At 40.4% G+C, this 7,105-nt stretch overlaps 1 protein-coding gene and 1 pseudogene across 1 annotated transcript in view; one reads left to right on the top strand and one right to left on the bottom strand.

Moving 5' to 3' along the window:
- The window catches only part of Auh (AU RNA binding protein/enoyl-CoA hydratase), a 154,248-nt gene that overhangs the window by 23,945 nt on the left and 123,198 nt on the right, over positions 1 to 7,105 (bottom strand). The window lies entirely within an intron of this gene.
- LOC105993183 overlaps positions 2,769 to 7,105 on the top strand; it is a 23,601-nt pseudogene continuing 19,264 nt past the window's right edge.

Raw genomic sequence — 7,105 nt, forward strand, 5'->3', positions numbered from 1 at the left:
AGCTACAGTGCCACTTCCGGTTTTCTAGTGGTTTATTGGAGATAAAAGTCTCTCGGACCCAACCACTTATCTTTAAAAGTAACAATGGAAGAAAAGTGGCCAGAGAATGCCATCGAAGACATTCCCTTTGGAGAGCTCTTCACTAGAATATACAGCACTTGCCAACCACAATGATAAGTGGAAAAGGTGACACATATCTCAAAGGTTTTTCTTCCTTAATAAAATATATCATTTGTAACAATAAAAAATACTGCATTTCATTAAAATTGGGCCTTGAGGGCTTTCCTTAAATGAGCATCTAATAACATCAGATACAAGTGAAAAATCGTTAGCATCTAGATGTCTTTTCTTTCCATTAATCAGATGTGACCATACAGACAGTAAAATGTAAAATCAGTTGTGATCATACAGACAGCAAAATGCATGGGAAACTTTTGATTTTGCCTAAAAAATTACTAAACAATGGCATAGTTGGAGATAAAAACTTTTTATTTTTCCTTATCGAAAAGAAGTCATATGGTGAAAAATTGAAGATTCTGACACAGCAGCATCATTAATAATAGATGACCACCATCTACTGAGAACTGATTACGTACTAGGTTATTTAATGCATCATTCATTATATTTGCAAAAATCCTATGAGGTTACTACTATTGTTACTGTTATTTGACAAAACAGAAAATGGGGCTCCGAAGGGTAATGTGACCAACCTAGCCATGTGCACCAGTCATCACTGGGCAATGGGGCAGTTCACTGGCTTCTGAAGTTCCTCTGCCTTGCCAAATAGCAAGCTTCTTCCATTAGCAGAGACCAGAGCCACAGAGCTCTTCACAGAGTTCTTTTGGGGGCGGGGGGAGGAAGGGGGGGTCTGAGACCAGAGCTCAAATTTAATACCTGATGCTTTCACTCATCGGCTAGTGCTCTACCAACTAAGCCATGCCTCCAAACCCATGATTCTCCTTTGATGGGACAAAACCTCAAAGACTTCATTAAGCTAAGACTATATAACTGGATAGATAGAAGAAAAGGAAAAATGAATCATTATCCCTTTCATAATGTTTCAGAGGCAGTAAAAATGGCAGAAAACTTCAAAATGCAACTGAATGGCAGTCAGATCCCAGTGGGAAAATGCTGCTGGGATGACTCTATGAGGCCCATCATGAGAGAGTTATAGACAGCAGTAGCTCCCTGGCTCCTGCTCAAACTTCCCACTCTACATGGGCTTACCTCCATCCTCTCCTGTCTTTTTAAGGGCTGGCCCTGCAGAAAAAGCTGTGGAAGTGATTGCAAGAAGGGAAACTTGTGAGGTGACTGGGCTACATGCCTCATTCTCTCTCTACACTTTCTGATGATGTCTGCTTAGGACCGGCTTGTGAAGAGTAGTGTGTTTTTTTTTTTTTTCTTTTTAACTCCCAACAGAAAACAAATAACAAAATGAACAAATTAAGACTATGAGATTCCAAGGTGACTAAAACTATGAAGATAAACTGGGTAGAATGACTCCTCATTGGGAAAATTGCCAACATTGTGTAAAAGGCCAGTACAAGAAAATTTCGTTATTTAGGAAGCTAATCCACAACTGTTTCACATTAGGAAAAGTGGGTGACCAGCTTTCAGAGCATAGCCAAGTGAATGAAGCAACTCCAATTTACTGGAAATAGATTATTTTTTGTAAAATACATCCAACAGCTAGTCACTTTTTCAAAATTAAACCGCATCTTCAGAAAAACAAAAACAAAACCAATTACCTTAATTCCTAACCAAAAATTAAAACAAGATATAGCATGAACCAACTAAAATTCTTATCTAAACTAGAAAAAAACCAGTCTAACCACAACATATAACACGATGCATGTGTCCACCCACAGCTACTGCTTTTTCTAGCTCTGTGAGCTAACACAGAAATCACCTGGAGTCTGGGAAGGGGTGGGGGAATGAGAGAAAATGAAGGAGGGGGTAACACTGTTCGAAAAGAAATGTACTCATTACCTTATATAACAAAAAACCAAATTACCTGGAATGTACCAGGGCAATTTTCACAATATGTAGCAGTCTTCCCTTAGCCTTAGTTTTGCATTCTGACACTTCACATTCACCTATAATCAGCTGCAGTTGGAAAATATTGGTAGAAAGTTCCAGAAATAAATAAATTGAGAATTGATGCTCTGAATTGACTTATAAAACTTCATACTATTGTGCTGTTTTGCCCAGGATGTGAAGCTTTCTGTCCAGCACAGCAGTTTGCATTCTACCTGTCTGTCCCATGGCAGGAGAAAAGAGAGAGGGAAAGATGAGAATGGGAGTTGGGGATGATTCAAATATGTAATTTCCATTGCAGTACACTATGGTAAGGGGTCTAGTTTGTTATTTACATGTAGCTGTTATGCTCCTACTGCCCTTCCTGTCTATAATTTGAACTTTATCATAAGTATAGAGCCATTGGAAATAAACAGAATATAAAGGGTTAGTTTCAGAACTTGGGCCTCACACTCCCTTAAATAAGGCAGGATAATTATTAGCAGATTGTAAGTTAAAAATAACATTGTCATAATAAAACAGTGGGGGAAATCCCACAACAGTGGTCACTCAAAAATAAACAGAAATTTGTAGGTTTAATAAACATGTTTTAGACATTGCTATCTCAAATTATTTAGGGCACAGTTGCAGATCAAATACCTAAGAAATTAACCTGTCCAGCTGTTGACATGTTTCCCTTCCCATTCAATCTCACACTCAGCTTCTTTAACACACTGCTGAATATGTGGGTAATGAATAGGCCAGAGCAGCCAGTCATCAACCTTTGCTCACTACAACTAGAAGGCTACCAGGTACAATCTATCTTCCCCTGTGCCAGGAAAACATGAAGGGAATTATTAGTGCTTCTGAGTAAAAGCAGTGGAAGTCTGACACCATCATCACATAAAATATGGCTTAGGTCAACAACAAATTTAACATGGCATTTATTTAAAAGAGCTGTTTGCAATACAGAGATTAAAATTAGGTCAGTATCTTAAATGGGAAACTTTTAAATACTGAAACCATAATATGTATTCACTATAAATTTAAGATTTATACTGCAGACTTTTCTAGGGCAACTACTTAGTTCACAGTCAATTCCTATGCTTTTTAAATCTGTAAAAAAAGATTAGTTAAAAAACTAATAGAGGAGCAGGGTGTTGGTGGTCACTATAATCCTAGCTACTCAGGAGGCCGAGATCTGAGGATCACAGTTTGAAGCCAGCCCAGGCAAGAAAGTCCAATGAACTAGTCCAAAAACACTGGAAATGGTGCTGTGGCTTAAGTGGTAGAGCACTAGGCTTGAGCACAAAGAGGCTTGGGGACAGTGCCCAGATCCTGACTTCAAGCCCTGGAACTGGCAAAGAACCCCAAAAAACAAAACAAAAACAAAAACAAAAACACCAATGGACAGAAAGCTGGGTCAGAGGAAGCAGTGGGTAGGAACTTACAGCTCGGCTGCTGCAAGGCAGGGTCAGGAAATGCCCACAGACTTTGAGTACAGCTAGAGCAAATGGGGCTCAGAAACCATATTCTGCCCAGGAGCCTTGAATGTGAAGATGACAAATGGACAAAAACCTCACAAAGTGTCCACCAAAAAGGGGTATGAAGACCTCCCAAAGAGAATCAAAAAATATTTTTTTAAGAAACAAAGCTCCTCTTCTCATCAAGCAGTCCCACCAAATAGGCAGATGGGTATTTTAAAAAAATCTTTATTAATTATTATAAAAGTATTTTGTTTTTTATCTGACAAAAGGAAGTTGGGACCGAGAAGGCAAAAAAATATTACCACCTATCCACCAATCTCTGTCAACAACTGAGAAAATTAATAAAAATGGAGCAAAGTTAGTAAAATGGAAGGCAATTGTACAAGACCACCAAGTCCGAGATAACAGAAGAGGAAAAGGACCTAAGTTACAAATATGCCAAAAATGAATTCTTGGAGATAATTCAGTCTTCCACATGCCCTGGGTTATAGAGATTGTCACTGTCCTCTACCACACAGCAAAGTCAGGGCTTACAGAGCTTGGCCAGACTGTTGTCACTGCTTTTCTCCTGCCCTGTGTAACAGGACATTGAGAGAAGTGGGCCCTTGAGCTCCCTCAACCCTCAAATGTACATGTGCACACTTGCCAACCAACTCCATGCTTTCAATCTAAAAGCTGTACCTGAGTTGGGAGGTAGGAACACTAGAATTGTCCTAAAATCCACAACTTGTTGTAAGTTGTAAAATAACATCCAGGAAACAGGAAATATCTCCTGGGAAACAGTATGTTCTGAGACCTCAGAGATTGAAGGTGCCCTGGGTTTTTTATAAAAGCGTGTAATAGACTGTCTTCAGCCTCCACTCAATCAACGCCTGTGTCCTCTCCTCCTATTGTTTCAGATGATAAAATAAACTCTCAGGAAACCAAGCAATGCTGGACGCTCAACCAGAAGCTCAGTGATTATGACAGAAAAACAATTTTGATGAAGACTCATGATAGAAAAGGTGGGAGAAAAAGTAGCCATGGTGTGGTAAGTCTACAGAAATATGCCAGTTTGCCTACTTCACAAAGCAAATGAAGATAGCCACAAGCTGAGCAAAGCTGAGCAAAGCAGGTGCACACTTCTGCCAAAGACACCAGCCTGTGTTAAGGGAATAGGTCTGGCACCATACTGGAGGGAAGGTTCCCTAAGTTCTCTTGATGTGAGATAAGTTAGAGAAGACATGAAGCCAGAACACTCAACTCACAGAGGTAAGGATAAATCAATGTGCTGAGATTAAAAGTGAGAAAAAACATGGAAGACCTTAATAACTCTTATAGAACTAATAACTGAATTAGAAATTATGCTAAAGACAAAACAAAGGTATCATGTGCACATGAAGAAGGCAGAAGCTAGGCTAAAGAACATGAAAGAACAGATAGGAAAGACAAGAAGGTAAAGAAGAGTGTTGCTCTGTTCCTAAGGCACAACCTTCCCAAGTCTTAGAAGCAGGAGACAAGAAGTCTATGTAGAACAGTGGCCTGATGAAGACAGTAAAAGCAAGTGTTATGAGGCTCAGGGGTGGACCATGCTGGCACTGCATTTCCCCTGACTTCTTACCTACAAAGGTGTTCAGCCCCTCATTTCCCTTCTATCCAGCCTATTCTTCCCACTGCTGACAGACAAGGCAAGCATATTCTCATCATCATCCTCAGCCTTAACCCAAATTCCCTTCATCTTTCATCATACAACCAGTAAACGCCTGACCAGGCACCTTATCACCCTTTTACTCTCTGATTCACTGTGTGGGCAGCACAATACTCGGCAACTCGGCTGAATGAAGCAACTCTGAGTAAAAGAGCAGCGGGGGGTGGCTAACTCACCCTCACAGAGGCTATTTCCTGGTAGCACAATGCTTCCTTGGTCTCTCTCCTCAGTCCCATGCTTCCACAAGTCCCTGCCTTGGCCTCTGCCTTGTCACAAATGTACATCCTCTTCTACCTCATCTTGGCTTTCCTCAACTCTAACACCACTGCCACTGGGGCAGAGGGAAGTCCTTTTCCACATTAAAATTCCAGGTATACCCTACAAGACCTGAGTTCTTGAGTCACCACACTGGTATTTCTGTTTATTGGCTATTGTTTTCATTGGATCAAATCAGGCTCTCTTCTACAGTTAAAGAGTCATTATAGTTGGGTATTGGTGGCTCACACCTGTAATCTTAGCTACTTAGGAGGCTGAGATGTGGAGGACTGACATTTGGAGCCAATTTGGACAGAAAAGTCTGGGATTCTATCTCTTATTAGCAAAAAGATAGACTGGAGATGTGGCTTACTGGTAGAATGTTTTACAGGGAACCTAATAAACAAACAAAAATGAGATGAGTCTTCATTGAGAAGGACACTGCTGGTATACCTGACAGCATCTCCAATTTATACAAACTAAATTTAGAGGTCAGATTATTATTTTTTTTTTTTGGGTCCGGTCGTGGGGCCTGAACTCTGGGCCTGAGCGCTGTCCCTCAGCTCTTCAGCTCAAGGCTAGCGCTCTACCACTTGAGCCACAGCGCCACTTCCGGCTTTTTTCTTTTTGCTTATGTGGTGCTGAGGAATCCAACCCAGGGCCTCAGGCATGCAAGGCAAGTGCTCTACCACTGAGCCATCTTCCCAGCCCCAAGAGGTCAGATTATTTTGACTTTGGTAAATGATTTGTCGTGAAAATAACATACCTGAGAAACAAAGTTAAAGGTATCCTGTTTGGGGGGAAGAAAATATGGATAAAAATAACTACTTTCTCTGTTTTTGACAATTTGTATTTCTCAATTAGGAAAAGTATTTCCTTTGTTATGAGGCTGAAAGAACTATCAGAGAGCAGGGTATCATAGCCAGCTCTGGCTGTTACAGTGTCTACCCTGCTCCAGCCATGTTGGCCAACAACCAGCCCAAATAAAATGAAAGTATGTTTACTTTTGTGAAGAAAAACTGTAAGCAAAGTCAAAAGACAAAATAATAATAAAACCCGATTCTTTTTTTATTTTTAATTTTTTATTGTAAAGATACTATACAGAGGGTTAAAGTTACACGAGTAAGGTAATGAGTACAGTTCCTATTGAGCATTGTTACCCCCTCCATTGTAAAACCTGATTCTTAATATGCAATGGATGCCTAAAAATTGAGACTAACTCACTAATAAAGGGGAGGGGGAAATGCTATGAAAAGAGTATCAAAAATTCAAATGGCACTTAACCATGAAACCTTCCAACTAGACTGTCCTTGCTCACCTGTCACAAGAGTAAACAGCCCAGAGTAGATGGTAGAGGCCAATGAAAAAGCAAAATGTTAAACTCCAGTGAGGAAAGCTCTATTTTTTCCTTTCTTTTTTTTTGTTTTCTTTTTCTTTAGCCAGTCCTGAGGCTTAAACTCAGGGTCTGGGCACTGTCCTTGAGCTTCTTTTGATAGAATTCTCAAGGCCAGAATTCTGCTACTTGAGCTACAGCTCTACTTCCAGTTTTTTGTTTTTTTTTTCTGGGGGGGGGGTCCAGTTGTGGGACCTGAACTCTGGGCCTGGACGCTGTCCCTCAGCTCTTCAGCTCAAGGCTAGCGCTCTACCACTTGAGCCACAG

This window comes from Dipodomys ordii, unplaced genomic scaffold (genome assembly GCF_000151885.1).
Source record: "Dipodomys ordii isolate 6190 unplaced genomic scaffold, Dord_2.0 Scaffold93, whole genome shotgun sequence".
Classification (NCBI taxonomy): Eukaryota; Metazoa; Chordata; class Mammalia; order Rodentia; family Heteromyidae; genus Dipodomys; species Dipodomys ordii.